General features: G+C 41.5%; 1 protein-coding gene across 1 annotated transcript in view; it reads left to right on the forward strand.

Moving 5' to 3' along the window:
- The first annotated feature begins 309 nt into the window (after positions 1-309).
- DIS3L2 (DIS3 like 3'-5' exoribonuclease 2) overlaps positions 310-27,211 on the forward strand; it is a 386,635-nt gene continuing 359,733 nt past the window's right edge. Inside the window, exon 1 of the mRNA XM_049888455.1 lies at positions 310-377. The gene's annotated coding sequence lies outside the window, so the exon portion shown is untranslated. The remainder of the gene's footprint in view (positions 378-27,211) is intronic.

The following is a 27,211-nucleotide window of genomic DNA, read 5'->3' on the forward strand; positions in this document are numbered from 1 at the left end:
GACACTGGTGACCACCACCCCCTCACTGAAATTCTTTCAAAACTCTCCTGCTCTCCCAAGCATCCCGTCAGCCATTCTGGCTGCTCTTTGGGGGTTCCTTTTCCTTGCCAGGCAGGAGGGCGTCCCGAGGCCGCCCAGCTTGGAGCCACCGGCTATAGCGAGTCGCCCCCGCGAGGCGAGGCCGGAGGAACTGCGGCAGACCCCACCAGACCCTGTCGCCCCTTGGACGGCGCAACAGCAGCCGACCACCGCTCGCGCGCTTCGCTCTTGGCCCCACCCGGCCACCGTTGCTGTCTCTAGCGCCGCGCCCGTGACCCGGAAGCGCATTCTCCTTAGCAACTGAGGGACCGCGCTGGCGCTGCCTCCCGGGAGCCACGGTGAGGCCCCCAGTCGCGCGCACACCCCCCCACCCCGGACCCCTTCCTGGACCGCCCCGGGGTCTGGCCTCGGTGACTCCGCGCCGCCTAGCCGGGCCGCCGTGGGGCGGCCCCGGGCGAGCGCCCTCCGGCTCCGGCGTCGCTCACCGGCCCTGGCTGGTCCCTGCCCGCCCCACGCCCGGGTACCCTCCGGGTGCCGGGCTGGCCCCTCCATTGTGGCCCGGTTCGGTGCGCGAGGAGGGGGATCAGAATTAAACAGAGCCTGTCGCTGTCGAGTGGACGCTTCCCCAGGCTCGAGTCACCTGTGGGCGCGTCGTCACGGGTCCTGATGAGCAGGATGGCGCGCCTCTGCAGCCGTGAGCAGCAGCCCTTGGTGACAGTGCTTGCCGTTTGTCTGCAGCTTTCCGTTCCCCAGAGTGATACACTTCATCTGCTTGGTGGATCTTGGAGGCTCATGTCATTGCTCATTTTGAACTGACCCTATCCCGGGGAATTAGCTTTACAGTCGTGAGTGATGTGTAGTTAGTATTTTGTAGCTTAGATTTTGTGTCTTTCAGTTTTCAGAAGGAAATCTCTCTACGACTGACTAACCCATCTAGGTTTGGGAAAAATTACAGGTGAATTTCGCTACATTGAGGAAAGTAGAGGCAGGCGGATGTTATTAATGTCTAACTGACATTTCAAAAGACTTAAAATCTCCCTTAATTGACTTTGAAGGAGTGGTCTTGTGTAAACTGTAAGCTTTATTTGAATATGGTGGGGTAGCGACTTTATATTTAATCCAGTGATAATGGAACTGAAACAAGCTTCTGAACAATCTTCGAGAATGTCATTGTTTTGGAAATACAATGCAGGCGTTTACGTACCCAAGGCCCTCCTTCCAACAACTGTGTAATTTCATTTCAGTTCAGCAAGTGTTTATTAACCACCCACAGTGTTAAACCCACCAGAATGGATATAGAAGAAATAAGAGACTGCGCACATTAAATTATTGGGGAAACTGTTAAATGGGATTTGTTTAAACGGAAAATACGTGGTTCGGGTGGAGAGTTAAGCACAGGCTGGAGTTTTCAGGGAGGTGTTTATGGATTATGCAGAACTCAATTTTGTTGTTAAAGTATAGTTACAAGATGCATTTGTATTGGAAAGGACAGGAAGTACTGAATTTTTTCCCCTAATATCCTTAGGGGTTTTGGAAATAGCCCCACATGACATTTTGAAGCCCTTATTTAAAAGTCTAGGTTGAAGGAGCCCAGGTTCAATGGGTAAAGCCCTTGGGTGCCAACTGAAAGGTTGGAAGTTCAAACCCATCTAGCTGCTCTGAGGGAGAAAGACCTGGCCATCTGCACCTGTAAAGATTTCAGCCTAGAAAACCCTATGGGGCAGTTCTGCCCTATTACATTGGGCGGGTATAAGCTGAAATCACTAGACAGCACCTAACGATAAGTTCACTTGATTGTGATATTACTATTTCTTTCAAGTACTATTAGCACAAGTCTGTCTGGCATTTTTCCTGTTTGAGATCTGCAATAATGAGGCAAGGGACTTTGCTGCTTTCTTCTGCTGCTGGTTTTTATGTTTATATCAGACACCAAAGGTTAGAGTTAAGTTCTTGGTTCATACATACTTAAGCATCTTGTGAAGCGTTGCTCTTTATCTACCTGTTGCTGTCGAATCGATACCCACACATAGCTACCATACAGGACAGAGTAGAACTGCCCCATAGAGTTTCCAAGGAGTGCCTGGTGGATTGAACTGCCAGCCTTTAGGTTAGCAACCATAGCACTTAACCACTATGCCACCAGGGTTGCCTGCTCTTTATCTATTTAGCAGATATTTGCAGAGTGCTTCTTATATAGCAGACACTGTGTTAGGAAATACAAAAGACAACACTTACTCCATAATCAGTAGCTCTGTTTTATGTATGGTGTATGTGTTTGTGTGTTTAGCCTGCCAGTCTTTGATGCTCAGCATTTGTCTAGAGACATAGATGGGCTGGGGCAATTTATATAGACATCTGAATTGATTAAAAAAAAAATTATTTTTTTTATTTTGGTCTTGAATACATCCTCCAAAGACAGACTTTCGAAGATGAACAAAGTCTTAAGGAAACTCCTTAAGATGTTTTGTTGCTTCTTGTAAGTTTGTTGTTGTTGTTAGGTACTGTGGCGTCAGTTCCAACTCATAGCAGCCCTGTGTACAACAGGACAAAATACTGCCTGGTCTCTGTAGATTTAGTTCCTATTTATTCACTTATTCAACAAATATTTGTGTGCTTACTAGGAGCTCTGGCGGTGTAGTGGTTAAGAGCATGGCTGTTAACCAGAAGGTTGCCAGTTTGAATCCACCACCTGCTCCTTGGAAACCCTATGGGGCAGTTCTGCTTTGTCCTATAAGGTTACTATGAGTTGGAGTTGACTGGACTGCACTGGGTTACTTAGTACTAGGCAGTGTGCTTTGTGTTGGAGATGAGGTCCCTGCCTTCAGCTTACTCACTGTTGGGAAAGCAGATGACAATCAAATGATCACACAAATGTCAAACTGCAGCTGTCAGGAGTGCTTTAGTTAGGGAAGTCACAGAAGGGACATTTGACCTGAGATCTGAAGGATGCACAGGGAGGGGAGAGTGTTCTAGTCAGGACAGACAGCCAGGGCAAAGACCCTGTGATGGCAGGCTTCATGGAGAGGACCAACAACTGAAAGTACAGCTCTTTATGGAGCAAGAGAGGGTGGAAAAATCTTTTGTGAGAGAGGCCTAGAAGGTGGTCAGGGGCCAGGTGGTGCTAGGCCTCGTAGGGGCCTTGGGCCTTGTAGGCAGGTTAAGGAGTTTTTCTTCATCCTTGAAGTAAAGAGAAGCCTCTGTAGGGTTTTACTTAGAGGCTTTGGCTGGACTGTGGGTGGGTATGACACCTTTATATTGTGTTTGAATAGCCTGCTTTGTACTCTGCCATTGCTTAGTATTAGTACCGTCATGCACCACAGAACATCTGTTTGGGCAACCTCTGACCTCATATACATCCATGGTCCTGTAAGGTTGTAACAGAGTTCAGAAATCTCAATTGGAGAATGGGATGTAGTGGACATAACCGGATGTAGTGAATGCAACAGCTTCCTGAACACGTGTATCTTATGTCTCTTATACACAAAGTGATTGTACCGCCAGGTGTGTAATGGTACAGTACGTATATATCCTATAATATGTATGTCTTCATAGTCATAATAAGTGCCTATGTTACTGGCTGATGTATCTACGTACTGTACTCTCTATCGTCCCTGGGGGTACGAATGTCCGACTTACTTACAACCCGTAGTTACAAACCAACCCCTGTAAAGCCTATTATATTAAAAATTTAAGGTATATACAATGGTTTGTAATAAAAAATGGGCGCTGTTTTGCAGCACACATGAAAACATTATTATTGTATGTTAAAGATATTTTAGCGTATCTGGAATGTGAAAGTTGGAAATGAAGAAAGACCGGTAGTTGGAAAATATGGCCTTGGTGATAGAAACAATGCCAGAGATGGAATGACAGAATTTTGCAAGACCGACGACTTCATTGCAGATACCTTTTTTCACCAACATAAATGTTGATTGTACACATGGACTTCACCAGATAGAATACACAGGAATCAGACGACGGAAAAGCTCAATATCATCAGTCAGAATAAGGTCAGGGGCTGACTGTGGAACAGACCATCAATTGCTCATGTGCAAGTTCAAGGTGAAGCTGAAGAAAATCAGAGCAAGGCCATGAGAGCCTAAATATGACCTTGAGTATATCCCACCTGAATTTAGAGACCATTTGAAGAATAGATTTGACGCATTGAACACTAATGATCAAAGACCAGACGAGTTGTGGAATGACGTCAAAGACATCATAGTGAAGAAAGCAAGAGGTTGTTGAAAAGACAGGAAAGAAAGAAAAGACCAAGATGGACGTCAGAGGAGACTCTGAAACTTGCTCTCGAACGTCAAGCAGCTAAAGCAAAAGGAAGAAATGATGAAGTAAAAGAACTGAACAGAATATTTCAAAGGGCAGCTTGAGAAGACAAAGTAAAGTATTATAATGACATATGCAAAGAGCTGGAGATAGAAAACCAAAAGGGAAGAACACGCTTGGCGTTTCTCAAGCTGAAAGAACTGAAGAAAAAATTCAAGCCTCGAGTTGTGATAGTGAAGGATTCTGTGGGGAAAATATTAAACGACGTAGGAAGCATCAAAAGAAGATGGAAGGAATACGCAGAGTCATTATACCAAAAATAATTGGTCGGCATTCAGCCATTTCAGAGGTAGCATATGACCAGGAACAGATGGTACTGAAGGAAGAAGTCCAAGCTGCTCTGAAGGCATTGGCGAAACACAGGCTTCAGGAATTGATGGAATATCAATTGAGATGTTTCAACAAACGGATGCAGCGCTGGAGGTGCTCACTTGTCTATGCCAAGAAATGTGGATGACAGCTTCCTGGCCAGCCGACTGGAAGAGATGCATGCTTATGCCTGTTCTCAAGAAGGTGATCCATTCGAATGCAGAAATTATAGAACAATATCATTAATATCACACGCAAGCTGAATTTTCCTGAAGGTCATTCAAAAGTGGCTGGAGAGTATATCGACAGGGAACTGCCAGAAATTCAGGCCTGTTTCAGAAGAGGATGTGGAACCAGGGATATCATTGCTGATGTCAGATGGATCCTGGCTGGAAACAGAGAATACCAGAAAGATGTTTACCTGTGTTTTATTGTCTATGCAAAGGCACTTGACTGTGGATCATAACAAATTATGGATACCATTGTGAAGAATGGCAATTCCAGAACACTTGATTGTGCTCATGAGGAACCTTTACATAGATCAAGAGGCAGTTGTTCGGACAGAACAAGGGGATGCTGAGTGGTTCAAAGTCAGGAAAGGTGTACATCAGGGTTGTATCCTTTCACCATACCTATTCAACCTGTATGCTTAGCAAATAATCCGAGAAGCTGGACTATATGAAGAAGAACGGGGCATCAGAATTGGAGGAAGACTCATTAACAGCCTGCGTTATGCAGATGACACCACCTTGCTTGCTGAAATTGAAAAGGACTTGAGGCACTTACTGATGAAGGTGAAAGACCACAGCCTTCGGTATGAATTACACCTCAAAATAAAGAAAACAAAAATCCTCACAACTGGACCAATAAGCAACATCATGATAAACAGAGAAAAGATTGAAGTTATCAAGGATTTCAGTTTACTTGGATCCACAATCAACACCCATAGAAACAGTAGTCCAGAAATCAAAAGACGCATTGCTTTGGGCACATCTGCTGCAAAGGACCTTGTTATATTAGTGTTGAAAAGCAAAGACATCCTCTTGAAGACTAAGGTGCGCCTGACCTAAGCCATGGTACTTTCAATTGCATCATATGCATGTGAAAGCTGGGCAACGAATAAGGAAGACCGAAGAAGAGTTGACGCCTTTGAATTGTGGTGTTGGCGAAGAATATTGACTATACCGTGGACTGCCAAAAGAATGCACAAACCTGTCTTGGAAGAAGTACAACCAGAATGCTCCTTAGAAGCAAGGGTGGTGAGAGTGCATCTTACATACTTTGGACATGTCAGGAGGGATCAGTTCCTGGAGAAGGACGTCATGCTTGGTAAAGTACAGGGTCAGCGGAAAAAGGCAGACCCTCAGCGAGGTGGACTGATACCGTGGCTGCAACAACGGGCTCAAGCATGACAACGATTGTGAGGATGGCGCAGGACTGGGCAGTGTTTCGTTCTGTTGTGCGTGGGGTCACTATGAGTTCACGCCGACTTGACGGCACCTGACAACAGCAACAGTGTATCTGCAAGTGTTTCTTTAATGTTTTTGTGCATAGAAAGGTACACTGTAATCTGTATACTAAGGCAAACATTTGTCTAACTGGTGTTAGATAGGAACCGTACCTAACTGTTCCAGTTTACATACAAATTCGACTTAAAGACGCACTTACGAACAGAACTCGTTTGTAATCCAGGGATGGCGTGTATATGATACAGTGTTTATACAACATCCAAATCACATAACGTCCTATCTCACAGAAGGTATCGTGGACGTGAAGCGACACATGACTGTATTGTTTACTCATCCGTGATTTCAACATGTTCCCTCTGCTCTGTTGTAGTCAAGGAAGCCTCCTGGTTCCACTAACAAGACGCACTACCTTCATGCTCCTTCCCTGGAATATCCTTTCTTCTCCCATCAGTCTGTTTAAATCTTACCAATTCTTAAAGGCCTAGTTCATCTCTCTTATTTTTGAACTTGTGTTCGTAGACCCGGAGTGGAAGAGACCTTAGAAATCATCCTGTTTATCCCTCTATTCTTTTATACGAGAAAATTGAGTCCTGAAAAGTTTCCAGGATTTGCCCAAGGACAGACATCTAGTGAGTTGGGATGGAGTTGGGAATAGAGTCTGTCATTCCCTGGGTGGGTGCTTTTTCTCTCAGCCTGCTTACAGGTTGTGATTTAGTTTTCTGTTTAGTTAGATCACAAGTATACCTGGGGCACAGAAACTGATTTCCCTGGTGGCACAGTGATTAAAGCGATCAACTGCTGCTGACTGAAAGGTCAGTGGTTTGAAACCACCAGTGGCTCTGAGGGAAAAAGATGTGGTAGTCTGCTTCTGTAGAGATTTATAGCCCTGGAAACCCGAAGGGGTCACTATGAGTTGCAATTGACTCGACCGCAGTGGGTTTGGTTTATAGCATTATAGGAGCCCTTGTGGCACAGTGGTTAAGAGCTCGGTGGCTAAGTTAAAGGTTGGCAGTTTGACTCTACCAGCCAGTCCTTGGAAACCCTATGGGGCAGTACTACTCTGTCCTGTAGGGTCACTTTGAGTCAGAATGGACTTGATGGCAACGGGTTTGGGTTTTTTTGGTCATAGCATCGTAAGGTCCTTGAGTGATACAAATGGTTTATGCATAGCTGCTAACTAAAAAATTGGCGGGTCAAACCCACCTGGTGACATCGCAGAAGAAAAGACCTGGCAATCTTTTTCCATAATGATTACAGCCAAAAAAACCACAGTGGAGCTCAGTTCTGCCTTGTTACGCATGGTGTCACTATCATTTGGAATTGACTTGATGGCAACTTTTTTTTTTTTTTTTAAATAACATCATGCTGAGCCATATTAGGTGGCCAGGAAATATTTCTTGATTAATTGATTGTCTTCAGGACTTTCATTGCCTGAAAAATGGCCCTAAGTAAAAACTGAAATTCACTGATTTCAGATCCTTTATTATATTAATCAAATTTACATTAGTCCTTCTGTGGCAATCAGAGTTGAGACTTTCTCACCTTTTCCTAATGTTCTCTTTATCTCATATCTGTGGTAAGTATACTTGAGTTTCCCTGCAAATTTTGATGAAAAAACAAATGAAAAAGGCATCAGAAATGGAAACTCTAATGCATTAAACTTTTTAGGTTAGCTGACCAATTTAAGGCAAAGGTTTATGCTTATTTTTCAGTTTTATTGCTGCTAATTTTTTTCAAAAGAGTCATATTGGTACCACAGCTTGTAGTGCCATCTTGGAATGCCAACAGGACCAGTTGAATTTGGTATTGGACTGAAAATGACTTAGAGGTGGCCCAGTATTCTAAGTGCAAAAAAAAATGTAACAAAGCATTTTTGTGTGAGGAAGATTTATAACCTTTTTTTTTGCAGTTCCCCCATTGATCCCAGACTTTAGTTTCCTGTAATGTTGTATGACCAGTCTATAGTGTCTGGTTTTCGAATATCCTTTATTTTAACCTTCACATTTTTTTTTCCCTAGGAGGATTTGCTATAGGAAATAAAGTTCATTTTCACTCAGATAGCACATGTACAAATAAAACAATGGGCCTGAAATGGGTTGGTAGATGCCTCCTGAGGTCCAACTATCTGTGCTGTTATTGGTGATGTAGGGAGGTTGGAAACTAGGCCAGAGTTCTTGTCTTTATTAGACTGGGGTGGTGGTGTTGGAACTGCACAAGATATTCCTTTGTGTCATGTGATATGAGCAGAAGGATTTGACAAAAAGGATTTTTCAGAGAGCCTCGTATTTGGAGCCATAACGAGAACTTGATGCCCAAAGTTGTAGTTACGTGATTAGCTCTCACATTGAGGCTAGAATCGCTCAAGTTTAGTCAACTGTTAGTACAACTCTTTTTGATTCTTGTGTCCCAATAACAGGCTGCCTCTGGGATGCACTAATGGTGACATTAAGGTTTTTAGGTTCTTTTCTATATTAATTTTCAAATCAGCTTGTCAGGTTTCTAAAATGTCTGCTAAAACGTTGATTGGGATTGTATTGAATCTGTAGATCAATTTGGGGATAATTGTCATCTTAATGTTGAGTTGTCTAAGCCACAGGCAAGATATATTCTCTGTTTATATGTCCTTTAATTTAGCTCAGCACTATTTTGTAGTTTTCAGCAGACAGATCTTAAACATCTTTTGTCATATTTATCCCTAAGTATTGCATGTTTTTGATGCTATTGAAATAGTACTGTTAAAGAATTTTTATTTTTGATTGATTGTTGCTAGTATATATAAAAATACAATTGATTTTTGTACGTTGATCTTGTATTTGCCAACCTGGCTAAGCTCACTTATATTAGTTCTAGTAGCTTTTTTTTTTTTTTTTTTTTTAAGAGATTCCATTGGATTTTCCACATGAAGATTGTGTTATTTGTTAATACAGTTTTACTTCTTCCTTTGAAATCTTTTATTTTTTTCTCTATTGTGCTGGCTAGAACTCCCAGTACAAAGTTGACTATAAGTGGTCAGTGCAGACATCTTTGTCTTATTCCTGATCTTAGGGGGGAACCATTAAGTATCACTGTTAAGTATGATATAAAATATAAGGTTTTTTGTATACTGTATTTTTTTCACAAATAACATGCACATGTAAATAGCGTGCCCACACATATAAGGTGCAGAAATGATGAAAATAAATAAAACAATTCTGGCATAGTGTGACTGGCAAAAAAAAAAAGAAAAAAGTATGATGTGTGCATTATTTGTATAAAAATACAGTATGCCCATTATCAGTGAAGAAGTTTCCTTTCATTCCTAACTTATTGAGAGTTTTGTCAGGAGTGAATGTTGGATTTTGTTAAATGAATTTTCTGAGTGTATTGAGATGACGTGGATTTTCATTTGTACTCTGTTAATATGGTGACTTACATTGATTTTCAAGTATTAAAACCAGTCTTCCATTCCTGGGTAAACCCCACTTGATCCTGATATATTATTCTTTTTATATATTGTTGAAATTAGTTTGCCAAAATTTTGTCAAGAATTTCTGTGTATAGAAGTTTGAGGTGTTTTTCTTGTAATATCTTTGTTTTTAGTATCAGTAATGCTGGCAACCTAGGGTGAGTTCCCTTTCCTTCAAGTGTGTGGAACAGTTTGTGTAGAATTGGTATTTTTTCCTTAAATTATTGATAGAATTCTCTCATAAGAGGGACAAGACAAGTGTAAAACCAAAATAGAAGAGAAGGGAATGCAGGATAATAGAGAAGAATAACGAGCAATCAAGAGGCAGTGTGTAGGTTATGAAAGACTTCTGAAGATGCAGGAAGCATTTGGGATGAACCTGGAAGGATTGATGTAAGAAGGGTGAAGCATTAGAGGAGAGAAGAGTGTATTACAGCATGTACGGTTCTGTCCTCATGGTGGCTTGTGCCTTTAATCATTACATAATGTCCTTCCTTGTCTTTTATAGTGGATTTTGTTTTAAAGTCTGTTTTATCTGAGATAAGCATTGCCACTTCTGCTATTTTTTTTTCTTTCCCCATCCTTTGATTTTTAATATATTTATGTATTTGTTTCTAAGGTGTGTCTCTTATAGACAGCATATTGATGGGTCTGGTTTTTTTCATTCTGTCACTCTGTGTCTTTATGGGTGCATTTAAGCCATTTATGTTCATGTTATTATTGACAGGTGTGAGTTTATTGCTATCATTTTATAGTGATTTTTTTCTGTGATGCAGATGTTTTCTTTGTTCCTCTTACTCTTCTGTGCCGAATTCCTTTTGTTTTTGGAGTTTTTGTTTTTCATTTCTTTCATTTTTGTAGATTTTGTGTTTACTGAGACTTTATGTTTTTCTTCTTTACTTTGATGAGTAGGCTTGTTAACTTTCTTTATGGTTACTTTGAAATTTACCTCTATCTTCCTAAGTTTAAACAGCCTTGTTACTTGATACTGCCTTGACTTCCTCCCCATTTGAAAGTTCTGTACCTACACCATTTATTCCCCCTTTTATTGTTCTGATGTTGTTGTCATTTATAGATTGACTTCTCCGGTTCCCTGATGTAAATATTTTGGTTTTGTTTTATCCTTAAGAGTTTATTACCTAAGTTGGTATCTGGCTGATGCTGTCCTGTGTCCTAAATTCAGGTTGTTGTCTGATGTTGTTGGTTCTCTAACTGAAGGACTCCTTTTAATAGTTCTTGTAAGCTTTTTTTTTTTTTTAACATATTCCCTTAAGTAATGTCTTTATGGAAATACCTTAATTTTGCCATCATATTTGAGCAAGAGTTTTGCAGGATATATTATTCTTTGTTGGCTGTTTTTTTCTTTCCAGGTTTTGTATATGTCATCCCATTGCTTTCTTGGCTGTATGGTTTCTGCTGAGTAATCAGCTTAGTCTTATTGTTTCCCCTATTGTATATGACTTTGTTTATCTCTAGCTGCTCTCAGGGTTCTTTCTTCATCTTTGGTTTTAGCCAGTGTGATTATGGTATGTCTTGGTGATTTTCTTTTGTGGTCTATGCTATATGGGGTCCATTGAGCTTCTTGGATGGCTGGCTTTTAGACTTCTATGATATTAGGGATGTTTTCTGTCAGCACATCTTCAGTGATCCTCTTTGTGTTTTCCATTTTCTCCCCTGTTCTGGAACTCTGATCACACACGGATTTTTGTCTTTGATTGACTGATTTTTCTTCATTCTTTTCTCTGATTTTTCCTCAAAGTAGTATCCAAGGATTTGTCTTCAATTTCACTGATCCTGTCTTCTGTTGTTTCAGATTTGCTCCTAAAACCTTCTATTGCACTGTCCATTTCTGAAATCTTGTTTATCTTTTGGATTTCTAATTGTTGTTTTTGTATGATTTCTGGTTATTTATTTAATTTTAATGTTTTGTTCTTGTATTATTTTCCTGAATTCTTCCATTGCTTTGTGTTTTCTCTGATTTTGTCTGTATTGTCCATGATTTTGTCTTTTTTCCTTATTTTTGTCTGTATTTTTCTTGTCCCTTGGAGAACCCTGAATATTAGAGTTTTGAATTCCTTATCAGGTGGTTCTAGTGCCTTTTCTTCTACCAGAAAGTCATCTAGTGTTTTATTTTGTTTGCTTTCTAGAACCATCCTGTCCTTTTTTTTTTTTTTTAATATGTTGTGATATTGTCTGCTGTTTGGGACACTTAAGAATTATTTTCATTGTTTATTGATTGTAGATTTGTTTGTTTTGTCTTGCTTTTTTATTTTATTTGGTTATGCCTGGGAAGGCGGGCTGGGTGTGTTTTGTTGCTTGCTTGCCTGTAGGCATGATATTTCTAACTACCTTGTCCAAGTGGGCAGGGGTGTCACTCAGTTATGGTGCAGCAGGGTGGGTCCAGCTGGGGGAGGGGGTGGGGATGTGTAGTTTGTGGCACAAACTGGGGCTGATGGGGTGGGGCCGGGCATGGTGCAGGACAGTTGCCTGGGGACTGCATTGGTGACACTCGGTGATGAAGCACTGAGTGCATGGTACAGATAGGCCAAGAGGTAAGGAAGAGGATGTGATATGTGGAGCTAAGTGGGTGAGTGAAAGAAGGAAAAGAAGAGAAAGAAACAAAAGCAAAAAAAAGCAAAACAAAAAATGAAGAAAAAAGAAATAAAATGATGGCATGGTAGGATTTGGCAGGTGGGGTGGGGCAGACCCAGCGAAGCTGTGTGCTGGTGGCTCTGTAGCTGAGTGGCGTGGCTTGGCATGTTGAGAAGGGGTGTGGGCACTGCACAGGGCTAAGTGGGCGGGAGAAAGCAAAGAAGGGAAAGAGAGAGAAGAAACCAACCAACAAACAAAAAAAATAAAAACAACAACAACAAAACAAAATGGTGGTGGAGCTGACCATTGGGGGTGGAGTGGAATTAGGGTGGTGGCGAACTGATATCTCTCTTGGTGGGCAGCATGGCATGGCCTGTCAGGAACGGGTGGAGGCAGTGCAGGGCCTAGGTGAGAGAAAAGGAAAAGGGAGAAGGGAAAAGATAAAGAAAAATAAAAAATATGGCACTGAGGGAGCTGGCCTGTGGGGCTGTTGCAGACCTGGGGAGGCCGTGTGCCAGAGACTGTCCAGCTGAGTGGTACAACACAGCCTGCCAAGAAGGGAGTGGGCGATGCACGAAGGTAGGAGGGTGGGAGAAAGTAAAGGAAAAAAGGGATATAGAAGAAACAATGATGACTAAAAGGAAAAAGAACCATCGAACAAAAAATAAGTAAAATGGCGCTGAGGGAGCTGGTTGGCGACAGTGGTGCAGACTCGGGGAGGCAGCTCACCAGTGACTCTCCAGCTGAATGGTGTAGCATGGCTCCTGTAGAAGGGGTGGGGGTGGTGCACAGGGCTAGGTGGGAGGGAGAAAAGAAAGGAAGGAAAGGAACGAGAGAAGAAACAAAAAAAGAAAGCAAAAAAAAAAAAACAAACCAAGAAAGGAAAGGAAAGAAAGGATAGAGAAGCTAGCTGGGCAGGAGAAAGGAAAGGAAGGAAGGGAGGGAAGTGACAAAAAAGTCAAAAACAAACAAACAAAAAAACAAACACCCAAAACCACAAGACAAACAAGCAAAATGGCACTGAAGGGGCTGGCTGGTGGGGGTTGGGCGGACCTGGGCAGCAGTGAGCTGGTGTCTTGCTGGCTGAGTGACCGTGGTCTGCTGGGAAGCGGCAGAGGTCATGTAGAGGGAAGAAAGGTAGGGGATGGGAAATCATGTATCCCTGATTACTGGGTGCTCTGTCTCCTGTTGGGAGCTCCTTGTAGTTACCTTCCCATACTCTCTGTCTCCGTTCTTTGGTGGCTATGGTCCAGGATGGTGAATCCATGCCACGTTAGCTGGTAGGGGACCTCCACTGTGTAGCTCTCCTCATTCTCTATTCTGTCAGTTTCTTATTCCATTTGGTGCTTGATCGAGTTCCATATTTCTTTATTTGATGCTTAAGTTTCCAGGATTGATGTTTGTATCAGTTTTACTTATGTCATGTTACATCTGTCCATAGCACCATGTTGGCTTCGCCTCCTGGAGTATTTGTCTTTAACACAACTTTTTTGTTTATCTTGGCTCTTCAATTGCTGTATGCTCCTGATCCAAGGAAGGCGTCTTTTAAAATTACCTTTCATTAAGGCCCAGTGAATCGATTCGACGGCACTGGGTGTTTTTTTTTTTTTTCATTAAGACAAAAACCAAACCAAACCCGTTGCCGTTGAGTCGATTCCTACTCATAACGACCCTGTAGGACAGAGTAGAACTGCTCTGTAGAGTTTGCAAGGAGCGCCTGGTGGATTCGAACTGCCAGCCTTTTGGTTAGCAGCCGTAGCATGTAACCACTATGCCACCAGGATTTCAACTGAAAACAGTGTCTTGCAATTAATTTATTTACAGATTTATTGACTGAACGATAGAATATTTTCTTGCTGTGTCACCCTCAGTTCTAGTTTATTAGTACTTGTGATTGCATTTTTATTGTGTCCACAAACCCATTGCCTTCAAGTCAATCCTGACTCATATCCATCCTATGGGACAGAGTAGCACTGCCCCACAGGGTTTCTAAAGCTATAATCTCAATGGAAGCAGACTGCCACATCTTTCTCCCTCGGAGTGGCTGGTGAGTTTGAACTGCCGGCCTTTTGGTTAGTACTTTAACCATTGGGCCACCAGGGCTCATTGTTTATTGTGTAAGAAGTCTTAAATTCTGTGTTCATAAAATTCTTTCCCAAGAAGTCAGCATACTTTATGCTAATTCATTTATTAATTGTCTCAGCAGTTGGCTTACCATACCCAAAGAATATCCCACTTCCTCAAGCATCCAGGGTCATTGTATAATCTTGTACTGTGCTGGTGAAAGGAATGAATGCTCAGTTGATAGTGTTGTGGGCAGAGCTCAGGACTGAGTCTCTGGGCCTTCTTTACTTCTGCCTCAGTAGGGGGAATGCGTATGGTACTGCCCTTGAACTCACAGCTGCCCACCACGTGCAGAATTGAGTCTGACATTGCAGGTACTCAACTCGACTCTAGTCTTCTATCTCAGAGGAATTGAAAGCTGAGATTTCAACCAGAGTTCTATTGAATTGCGATCACTAAAAAAAATTAATGGAAAAATATCTTCCTGTTTAATTCACATCATTTTTCATGCAGTGGTTTAATTATCTTTGGCAAGCCCTTTCACTCTTGAGTTCCAGCAAGTGCCCTCTTTGCCAGAGCCCTCTGAAATGATTGTCAGTGGTTCTCAGTGGCTTTGATCAAAGGGTGCCTGGCTCTTTGCTGTATTCCTCCCCTACACCCCCGTAGATCTCCTTGTTAATGCAACTTCAGAAGAAAAAATGAAAATCAAGAATTTTGCTAACACCTAACAGGTGGCTACTTAGAAGGAGACCATAGGACCAAGCAAATTCCCAGTGGCAAAGACCGAGTAGAATTAGATGACTACGTATATGTCTTTGCATGTGTTACATACAGTTTGCTTTGGTCTTTTTTTTTTTTCCCCAGTACTCATTTTGAATTTAATAGTTGTTTAAATTACAGTGGTGGTTTTTATTGTGGTGAAAATATGTACAATAAAACCTTTACCAAGTCAACAGTTTCCACGTGCACAATCCAGTGACATTGATTACATTCTTCATGTTGTTCCATCTTTGTCACTGTCCTCGTCCAAACTATTCTAACATTATTAACATAAACTCAATGCCCCCGAATCAAGAACTTCCCGCTTCCCCCTCCCTCTCACCCCTTCTTTCATGTAGGTGAGATTATACGTATTCGGCTTTTTGTGACTGACTTCTTTTTCTCAGCATAATGTTTTCTAGGTTCATCCGCGTTGTGGCATCAGGACTTCAGTTCCCTTTATGGCTGAGATTTATCCTCACTGAAGAGGAGCCCTGGTGGTGCAGTGGTTAAGTGCTCGTCTGCTAACCAAATGTTCAGTGGTTCAAACTTACCAGCTACTGCACCAGAGAAAAGACCTCGCTATCTGTTCCTATAAAGATTACAGCCTAAAAACTGTATGGGGCAGTTCTACTCTATCATAAAGGATTGCTATCAGTCGGAATTTGTCTCGATGGCACAAAATAACAACAACAACATCCTTGCTGATGTGTGTTTGTTTTGGCCATATCTTGGAAATAATTAGTGTGTTGTTGTTTAATATTAATAGGTTATAAATGTTATCATATGCTTTTCTGGGCATTTGTTAAAAAGTCTCTTTAGGTTGCCCATCTTTGTTATTACTCAGTAGTAGTAGATGAACCTGCTTACAATAAACCTTGTTTGTAATCTTCAATATACTCTTAGGATTCAATTTGTTAATATTTTATTTAGGATTTTCCATCTATGTTCATAGGTAAAGATTGGCCTGTAGTGCTATTTTTTATGTGCTTCCTTGTTTGGTTTTGCAATCTGGAATGTAACTTGTAGTATGTCAGGGTGCTTTTCATCTTTTACTATGCTTTGTAACAGTTTGCTAACATGGTAAATAAGATTTGACTTTAAATTTGTTTATGGTACCAAAACAAAAAGAAAACCAAACCCAGTGCCGTCGAGTTAATTCCGACTCATAGTGACCCTATAGGTCATATATATGGTACAGTATATATTTAATACTTATGTATTACTTTTTTGCAATTGAGTCTATTAATCTTTTTTTATGATTTCATATTTTATGGCCACTTCTTTCATCCATCAAGTTTGGTATGAGGTAGATGAAGGATTTCAGACCTAATTCATTTATTTCCCCGATAGAATTGATCAGCGCCACTTAATGAGAAAGCTGTCCTTTTCCATTGATCTGAAGTGCCACCTTTGTCATGCACTAAATATTTACAGATTTAGGTTTATTTCCTAGGTTGTTATTCAAGCAGCTTTTAGTGATAATCAGTGGCAAGCTCACTTGATGGCTAAATTGAAAGGCAGGTGTTTTTAAGTCTTCAGGTTCAATCTGTTTTTATTCATCAGGCCTTACTCCAGATTTTTCACTCCACATATTTAGATTCTTGGAATAGTTGTTTGAGATCATTGGGAAAGACTTTTCATCAGACTTCATGAGCCTGGCTGTACTGGCTAGTGTTTTTCAGTGTCTTTGGTCAAACTCCAATCTATACCTTTCCTTGATCTCTTGGAGATCTTACCCTGCTTGCTTGTAATAAAGGTTTTCACTCTACTCAGCAGGCGTTTATTGAGTTCTACCATGTGCCACTACTGTTCTAGGCACTGGGATATAGTGGTGACAGGTTCCTTTCCTCGTGGAGCTAGAGTAAGGGGATAGAATAACCAAGTGAACAAATAAGCAAACAAGATTATTTCAGGGAGTATAAGTCCTATGAAGGAATAAAACAATATTCTGGACTAGAAGGAGACTGGGATTTTTTCAACAGTGGCCCTGTTGGCGTTTTGGAATGGATAATTCTTTGTTGGGGGAGAAGGGCCGTCCTGTCCATCGTAGGATGTTTAGCAGCTTTCCTGCCCTCTACCCACTCTACCTGGCTTGCTTAAAATGAAGAGGACTTGAAGCACTTACTGGTGAAGATCAAAGACCACAGCCTTCAGTATGGATTACACCTCAACATAAAACAATCCTTGCTACTGGACCAATAAGCAACATCATGATAAATGAAGAAAAGATTGAAGTTGTCAAGGATTTCATTTTACTTAGATCCACAATCAACAGCATTTCTAATATTTTTGTCACTCTTTTTGTTATATAGCGGTGACTAGCTCCTTTAGAACAATATTGAATAATGCTGTAATAGCTGTCACATTTTCTTAGGAGTGCCTTTAATGCTTTACCATTATTCATATTTCAACTTTTTATTTCCAGGTGATTGTAGTTATACAGTTGCAAGAAGTAATACAGAGAGATCCCGTGTACCCTTCACCCAGTTTCCTCCTGCATAGCTGTAGTGCAGTATCACAGCCCAGAAGTTGACATTGACACAATCCGCTGACCTTATTCACATTTTACCAGTTTTACTTATACTCATTTGTATGTATGTGTGTGTGTTTAGTTCTGTGCAGTTGTATCACATCTGTAGATTTATGTGACCATCACCACCGTCAAGGGACAGAATAGTTCCATCACAAAGATCCCTCATGCTACCCTTTTATAGCTCAGAGTCCTTTGGTGGTTCCAGAGCAAAGCCTTACCCTGGTGCTTCTGCTTTGGGTGCAAGACTCCTCTGTAGTCTGGCTCTTGCCTACCCCCGTCTTCCATCGTCTAGCCTTCTGCAGCTCCCCAGCAGTCTAGCCATACCACACGCTTTTCACTGTTGGCTCTGGGAGTGCCCTTTGACCTCTTCTCAGTCTGGGGGTGTCCTCCCTTAGGGAGGGCTTCTCCAGCACCAACAGAATTGACCAGCTCCTCTTCATGCAGCTGCCTTACCTTTGCTCTTTTGTAATTATAGTTATATTTTATTGAAACTATTTTTTACATGTCTCTCTTTTTCTGTTTGGTGAGCTTTTTGAGGGCAGGGACTGTGTCTTCGCATCTAGTGCTAGCACGGTGCTTGGCACCATAGATTCTCTGATGTTTGTTAAGTGAGTACAAGGTACATTTAGAGGATGTGAATATACACTAGTTTGATTGGAGCAGCAGGTTCTGACAGGAGTATGGACAGCGAAACCAGGATAGGCCAACAGATGATGAAGCAATGTGAACGTTTGGTTAAGAGGCTTGGACTTCGTCTTTAGTTAACAAGAGGGGTAGAGGAAGGAGGTGGGGGGGGGGAGTCACTTATTAATATCGTGCTCTAGAGACTGATTAAAGTACCATTTGTTGCTGTGTGCCCTTGGGTTGATTCTGACTCAGTAACCCCGTGTGACAGTAGAACTGTCCCATAAGATTTTCTTGCCTGGGATCTTTCTGGGAGCTGTTGGCTGGATCTTTCTCCTGTGGAGCCGCTGGCTGGGTTTGAACTGAGTGTTTAACTTTGGGGCCAGCAGGGCTCCTTAAAGTACCATAACAGTATTAAAATACCCAGTTCAGTTTAGTTTTTTTGCGTGTGTGTGTGTGTGTGTATGCGTAGGTGCTGGTTTAACAAGTAAGTAAAGGTTGCTGCCAAGGTAAAATAAATTATAGCAATAATAAAAAATGCTTACTGAGTGCTTACTGTCTGCTGGGCATTGTTCTAAGAACTTTACATATTTTACTTCATTTAGTATTTATGATAGCTCTGTGGGGCAGGTTTTATTAAATCCCCCCTTATAAATGATGAAACTGAAGCACCTGTTGCCAACACATTGCTGTCAAGTCGATTCTTACCTATAGCGACCCCCTGCCCCCGTAGATGATGAAACCGAGGCACAGAGAGGTGAAATGACTTGTCCAAAGTCACAGCCCTTCAGGGGTAGAACCAGGATTCAATCCTGGGCGTTTTAGCTCCAGAAGCATCTTAACCAGTAAGCTCTGCTGTCTTCCCTTAATCCTTTGGCCCATCATAGTAGAACTTGACCTTCTAGAAACTAGCGTTTTAACCTTGAGAGGAAAGCTATTTTCTATATTAACTAATATAAAAAAAAAAAAAATTTTTTTTTTTAAAAGTATTTGACTTGTTTTACAGTGTAGAATCCATTTTGTGATGACGTCTCATCTTTCATCTGTTGCTTCAAGTGGGAGCTAAGTTAAGCCTATTCTTCATCTGATTAGCATTTAAGGCACTTTTTGAAAGTATTAAATATTTGAAATGAAATTTTGAACATCAAACAGGTGGTTGGCTTATCGAATTAGGAATGAGAGCGTAAGGAAACCTTGTTAAGTTGTCTGGCCCATGTCCTACAGGCTAGGTAAAGACGTTTGTTAGAGAACATTCTTCAGTGCTTGGTCCAGTCTTTGTTAATTCTCTCAAAGAGCGCCTACTATCCCTGGAGGAAAGCAGTTTTCTAATCTCTGATCTGTCTGGGAGTTTTTCTTTGTAATTAGATGTGGAGATTAAAGTGCACTTTATTCTTTCTAAGTTTCTTTTAAGGTCACTACCATCTGAAGTAATGCAAAATACATGTGTATGGGTTGGCCAAGATTACATTTGCTGTGGGAATCATAACTTTGGGTTTCTTCACATCTGTGTTAATGAAATATGCTCACAGGCGCTGTGTGAATATAGGTTTTATGTTTAATATGCGTCTAGAGGGAGCAAAATCTTACGATGTAGCCTTCCCAGAAATGATAAGTTGAACACTTACGGTCTGAAGTTCTAACATCATCTGAAGTTTCTGAACTTAGCCATGGAGCGTGTCACATCCTGTGGAACTCTGTTCAGAAGGCCAGTGCAAACACAGGAAACCAGAGCCCTTTAACGAAAGCGGTGGCCCAGCTCTTCTCCCTGCGCCCTGGAGACCTTGGCCTTGTTTTGTCTCCCCAAGAAGCAGGGGTTCTAGTGCTGTTTTGAGTTGTCTTTTTGAAACAGTAGGGAGAAGAAATGCTGCAGGTCTGTCTTACTTGTGTTTCAATAGTTCTGGAATTATTCTGGTTACTTGTCTTTCTTGGATTGTCCAATTTCTCCACTGTCTACCTGAAGCTGTTAACTATTAAATCCATGGTAATGGTCCTTGTAGGTGGGATATAATTTGATGTCTGGGGAATGTAGAATTTTGAAAAGCCGCATACCCTAGGGTCACCATCTATCAAACTCAGTCCCATTTGGTGTGAAGGGGTACAGAATTTCTTCACAGAAAGGAGGCCTAGTATAGGGTTGTCTTTGAGGGGCATCCTCAGATCTCCAGTACAGGTTGCTCAGCTGACAGAACAGATGTAAAATTAGCAGTCCGCCCGGTTGGTTGTTAGTGCGGTGCAGTGGGCTCTGACTCGTGGTGGCCTTGCGTATCAGAATAGAACGTTGCCTGGTTCTGCGTCGTCTTTATGATCATTTGCATGTTTGAGTCCATCGTTGCAGCTGCTGTGTCAATCCATGTCATGGAGGGTTTCCCTCGTTTCTGTTGGGCCTCTACCAAACGTGATGTCCTTTGGCTTTAAAAACAAAAACAAAAACAGCCCGTTGCTGTCCAGTCAGTTCCGACTCATAACGACCCTGTAAAGTTTACCCATCTGTCTCTGGTCTGGATTTAGTGTCCTAGTCATTTTGCTATTTAGAATTTTGTGTCCTGCATTCCTCCAGATTCCTTGAATAATGCTATTTTTTTCTGTGACTTTGAGGGGACAGTATAACTCCTTGTGACTTTCCATGTCTTCCTCTGGTCGTGTTCTGCAAGAAATGACACGGACCTTGTGTTGTAGGCAGGATCATGGTTCTCAGCAAGGCCTTACCCTGCTTGAGGCCCAGATACCCTGTAGGTAGAAAATGCCAGATGTGGCTGCAGCCCTGAGAGTAGGCATAGCCGTAGCAACACTTTCCCAGGAGTAAAGTACTAACTGACAACTTTGTTTCTTTTTTAAACAGAGGTCTAACACAGAAGCCAGGTTGACATTAATCTCATGTGTTTAGAAAAAAAAAAAAGTATTCATGAAAACTGACATTTTATTTGAAATGATATGAACTTAGGGAAAACTCCTTCCAGTTCTTGTATGTTTTAATAATTTTGTTCAGTTGATTATAGCTTTTGAAAGTCACAGATTTTTCCAGATCACCATGGTAAAATTGGCCACATGGGTGAGCTTTGTAACCCTTGTCTTCCTTTTTCTGATGAATTTTGAGGTTAGTGTATGTGTATAGATGATGACTTTGCTTATCATTTAAATTATGCATATAGCTGGTGGATGAGGTGTTTTTCTTCTCTGTTATTAAATAGTTGCTTGTGTATCATAGCATGAGACTTGATATTTCGCTTGTGGGGTAACCTTGCCCCATAAAATTTATGCTTTGTGTCAGTAAAGGCCCAAAGTGATCAGTGTAATTGTTGCCGAATTGTTTGCTGGATAGCATATTTTGTCATTTATGACCTGTAATTTAGATTTTTGTTAAAAAGGGATTTCTCAATCAATTCAGTACGTGTGTGTACATGGGGGCGATGAAGTGTGTGTGGTGTGTGTGTACATGGGAGCAATGAAGTGTGTGTGCGTGGGGGCGATGAAGTGTGTGTGCGTGGGGGCGATGAAGTGTGTGTGGTGTGTGTGTACATAGGAGCAATGAAGTGTGTGTGCGTGGGGGCGATGAAGTGTGTGCGTGCGTGGGGGCGGTGAAGTGTGTGCGTGCGTGGGGGCGGTGAAGTGTGTGTGTGCGTGGGGGCGGTGAAGTGTGTGTGCGTGGGGGTGGTGAAGTGTGTGTGCGCGTGGGGGCGGTGAAGTGTGTGTGTGCGTGGGGGCAATGAAGTGTGTGTGGTGTGTGTGTATGTGGGGGCGGTGAAGTGTGTGTGCATGGGGGCGGTGAAGTGTGTGTGGTGTGTGTGTACGTGGGGGCGGTGAAGTGTGTGTGCGTGTGGGCGGTGAAGTGTGTGTGTGCGTTGGGGCGGTGAAGTGTGTGTGTGCGTGGGGCGGTGAAGTGTGTGTGTGCGTGGGGGCGGTGAAGTGTGTGTGCTGGGGGAGGGGAGAGAGGAACAGCGTTGGCTGTGAATTGATAATGGCTGAATTTGAGTATGAGCATTTGGGGATTCATTTCATCATTCTTTCTACTTTGTATATGTTTTTTTTTTTAAAAAAAAGTCTCCTTTAAAGGTAATTAAGGAAAGTGACAAGATCCCAGACAAAGACTTTATTTAATAGCAGGGACCAAGGGTTAAAGGAATAGAGGTCATGATTTACAAAACCTTCTTGGGGGGCTTTTTCAGGGGTTCTGAAGTACAGCCCTTGGATTGCTTCAGGGGGCGAATATGACTTTACCGCGCTTTTGCCCAAGTTTGCTGATCATCCACGGCTCCCAGGGTATGAAAATAAACCCTTTGTTCTTTCCTGAGACACTTTCCTTTGCCCTTCGGAGCTGAGCATTAATTCTGACACCACGAGTGTCTTCCTGTGCTTCTTTAGAGTCTGATTTCCTTTAAAAAGAAGAGGTTTCTATTTAGTTCCTACCCTTTTAGATTTCATGTTTCTTTGTTTCTTCCTTCCCCTCACTGGATGCAGATGTTTCTAAAGGTACTTGTGTTCAACTGGAACTGTGTCTAGAATTTGTCTGCAAAGTTTGCATATTTATGCCAAAAGGAAAGGATAGAATAAATTTCAGGGTGTTGAAAATGCCAATTGCTATGAAAGTCTTTAAAGTACAATAAGTCATCTTATTTGTTCCAATTTAATAATTCTGTAGATGAGTTTAATGATAGTAATAAAATGTGGGAGAGAAATACAAGATTGAATTTATAATATAATCTCGTACAAAGTACACATGAGCAATGAAGCTACTTATTGGAAAATGAGATAGTTTCCATTTCATATAACATTTTGGGGCTTTATTTGGGAGAAAATCTTACATTTGAGGTTTTGGTTTTGTATGCTGCCTCATTGCAAATCTTATTTTTACTGTGTGATTTATGACCAGAAGTCTGGTACTTCGATAACATTCAGATGATTCTGTCTTTATTGGCTGGGGATGACACTACAGATCCATCCTGGTAATATCCGGAATTTACTCCCTGCCATTGTTGCGCTCCTGGGTGTTACCAAGTGTGAACATAGAAACTCCAGTCTCTAGATAAATCTTATAATAGGCATTCAGATTTTAGAGTGCTCTATGAATTTATAAAAAAAAATTCATAAGCAAGGGAAAGACAGTTCAGCTGTCTTTAGGATTTTCCTTAGATTCAGGAATATGGGGGAATGTTTTAGTATTTCAAGGACAATTATTGTCATCTTTTAATATGAGAGTTGAGAAACAGTACAAAGGCATTTCGTTCTTTTTTTATCAGTCAAGGTGTGTTGCCAAGCCCTGTATATTTAATTCATGGTGTTATTATTAAACCCAAACCCGTTGCCATCGAGTCCATTCCGACTCATTGCGACCCTGTAGGACAGAGTAGGACTGCCCCAGAGGGTATCCAAGGCTGTGAATCTTTACGGAAGGAGACTGCCACATCTTCCTCCTGAGGAGTGGCTGGGGGGTTTCAACTGCTGACCTTTTAGTTTGCAGCTGAGCTGCTTAACCACTGTGCCACCAGGGCTCCAAGTGTACCATTAAAAAAACCCATTGCTGTCAAGTCGAATCCAACTAATAGCGACCTTATAGGACAGAGTAGAACTGCCCCATAGGGTTTCCAAGGAGTGGCTGGTGGTGTGAACTGCCGACCTTTTGGATAGCAGCTGAGCTCTTAACTACTCTGCCACCAGGGCTCCGATGTAACATCAGGCCGTCATAAATTATCATCATGGTAATCCAGAACACTTAGTAAATGTCTACTCTGTAGGGCACTTTGTAGAAATAGGCATAAGACGTGGTCTCTGCCCTTCAGTAACTGATAGTTGTTGAGGAGTAACAGGGCATCTGTTTTACTTCATTTAGTAAACATTTCCTGGTGCCCGCTATGTGCCAGCCCTTTTAGGCACTGGAGATACAATGGTGAACTAAGACAGACAAGGCCCCTGCATTCTTGCAGCTTTCATGGTAGGACCTTAAATAGTTTACATGCCAAAAGATGTAATTGTTCAGGACTTTACAAGGGGAGAAAATTTCTTTGTTATGGTATGGTTAGAAAAGGCTGTATTGAAGGGGTAGGACTTGAGATGGACAGAAAGCAGAATGTTCATTTCCCAGTGTGTATTCTGTGGAACCTTCTGTAAAGGATGTTTTGGGTAAATGGAAGTGGAAAGCATGGCATGCTATAGGATTGCAGAGAAGGGGTTCCACCAAGCTGAGGAAATTAGGTGAAGCTCACAGAGGGGAGAGGATATGGAAATGAACTGTTCTTTTATGAATGGGTAGGATTTTTCGAGTGAGGTTGGGGCGGAGGGTGAGTGTGTGAGAATGGGCATGGAGTTTGAGGAGCACAGGGTGCATAGGGGGACTGCTAAATAGTCAGAATGTACCCTTCCCATCCTCTCCTCCTGCCCTCACAGAAACCATCAGTTATCCTTGGCCTCACCTTCTCCGTTCTTCTTTCCTATCAGTATTTTAGCAAGCTCCCTTTTCCCCTTTCATAAAAACAAGAAATGTAGACCCAATCTTTTGATTCCCCTCCCCCACCCTTCACAGCCAAACTTCTTCAGAGAGTCGACTGAAGTTACTAGCTCTACATCCTCTCATTCTTGTCCAGCGTCTCTTTGGTTGTTACCTATGATGCTTCACTAAAACTGCCCTCACTTAGCTCCTGTGTCATCCATGTTGCTAAGTCTAGTGAACACTTAATTTTTTATTTTACTTCTCTCAATGCCCACTTTGTTGCCTACTACTTTCTGGAAACCTTGACTTTCTTGACATCACACTCTCCTAAGTTTTCTCTTCAGTCTTCTTCTGAGGAGGCTATTCCTTCTCAGCCTTCTTGGCAGTTTTGATCTCCTTCTCCCTGTCTGGAAACCTGATGGCATAGTGGTAAAGAGCTACTGCTGCTAACCAAGAGGTCAGCAGTTCCAATCTACCAGGTGCTCCTTGGAAACTCTATGGAACAGTTCTTCAGTGTCCTGTAGGGTCGCTATGAGTTGGAATCCGCTTGATGGCAATGGGTTAGTAGTTAGTTCTCCCTGTTTAACTTTGAGGCCCCTCAAGTCTCAGTTTTAGCCTCTTTCTCTTTTTGCTCCATACTGTCTCCCCAGGCTGATCTCACCTGTGTTCATGACTTCCTTTACTTCAGTCCCTGTTTGTTCTCTGGTGACTTCCAAATTTGACCTTAGATTAGACTTCTCAGAGTTCCTTGTATGTCCAGCTGCGTGTTGGACATCTTCTCTTGGTATCTCTCAAAGTCACCTCAACCTCAGCATGCCCAATACTGAACTGATGACCTCTAGCTCGCAACCTCAATCCAGTGCCCCTGGATATTTCAAGCTTTACTTGCACTTAGGCCAGGAATACAGGAAGAGAAAAAATTTCTCAGAGAACTCACTGCCAGGTCATTTCTTGAATCCTGAGGTTCCTAGACAGTCTGCCCTCTTTTTTAAACCAGTCTTCGGCTGTTTTATTTTATCCAGGATTTAAAAAGTGGGGAGAGTAGGATGAAATGTACTTATTATCATCTCTTCTGGATCTATAAAACTTTTTTTTTTTTTTTCACTTTAAACGATCAATTATCTCTTAGAAAGAATACAGTGATAATAAAACTATTTTCTTTTTACCCTGATATTTTCCTTTTTTGGTACTCTTCATTCCTTTGTGTAGATACAGATTTTCATCTGGTATCATTTTTCTTTTGTCTGTAGCGTATGACTGCTGGTAATGAAGTCTTTCATCTTTTGTATCTCTCAAAAAGTTTTTATTTCACTGCCTTTTAATAGATATTTTTGCTTAGTAAGAATTCTAGGTTGTCAATTTTTTTTCTCTTTCAGTTCATTAGAGATGCCAGTCCACTGTCCTCTGGCTTGCATTGTTTCCAATGTGAAGTCTGCTGTCATTCTCATCCTCGTTCCTCTGTATGTAGTGTGTCTTTTTCCTCTACTGCTTTTAAGATTTCTCTCTTCAAACAATTTGATTATAAAGTTCTTTGGTATAGTTCTTTCTTTGTCTGGGATGTGCTGACCTTTTTGGATATGTGGGTTTATAGTTTATAAATTTGAAAAATTTCTGCCATTATTTCTTCAAATCATTTTTTCTGCCCCCCTCCTTCATTGATTCCAATTCCACATATATTGGGCCTCTTAAAATTGTGCCACAGGTGATACTCTATTTCTTTTTTAGTCTTTTTTTCTCCTGGATTTATTTTGAATAGTTACTATTGCTGTGCCATCATGTTTACTAATCTTTTCTTTTGAAGTGCCTTATCTGGTGTTAATCTCATCCAGTTCATCTCAGCTTTGTGTTTATTCATCTCTTAGAAATTTGTTCTGGGTCTTTTTTTTTTTTAAAACATACTCTCCGTGTCTCTAATTAACATGCGCAGTCTCTTCTCTCTTGAATGTTTGGAATATAGCTTGAATATGTTTTTAAATGTTTTATATTAATTCTATCATATTTTTTATTTCTGGGTTGCTTTGATTTTATTTTCTCCTCATTGTGGGCTGAATTTCTCTGCTTGCATTTTTGATTGGATGTCAGACATGAATTTTATCTTGTTGGGTGCCTCTTGTTTTTTTTGTCCTCTTGGCACTAGTTTTTATGTCTCTTTACCCCTTTTTTGTATATTTCATCTTTGTCTTTCTATGTTGCATTCTGGGTATTTTATAGATCTATCATCTAATTTAACAGTTCTCTCCTCACTTGTGTCTAATGTGCTTTTAACTCACCAAAAGAAGTCCCCGCCTTCGCCCCCCCCCCCCCCCCACAACTTCATAGGACTTTATTAAATGTATTGTGGAAATCACAGAGAAAAAGCTGATCCAGCTGGTAGCTCAGTCAGGGCCTCTGTAGTTAAATGATTCTAACTTAAGGTCTCTAAGTTGTCTTCTTTTTCAAATTTGTACCTCTACAGGATTACAATCCCCATTGCCCAGAGTCCGGCACCTTTGGTGCAGTGTCACTACTCTCAGTTCAGGCATCTGCTGTGTTGTCACGAGGAGGGCCTAAGCATCTGTACGATTGTGTTGGTCCAGCAGAGACCTCAGGCATTGGTGTTCTTGGTGAAAGCA

Source organism: Elephas maximus, chromosome 6 (assembly GCF_024166365.1).
Source record: "Elephas maximus indicus isolate mEleMax1 chromosome 6, mEleMax1 primary haplotype, whole genome shotgun sequence".
Classification (NCBI taxonomy): Eukaryota; Metazoa; Chordata; class Mammalia; order Proboscidea; family Elephantidae; genus Elephas; species Elephas maximus.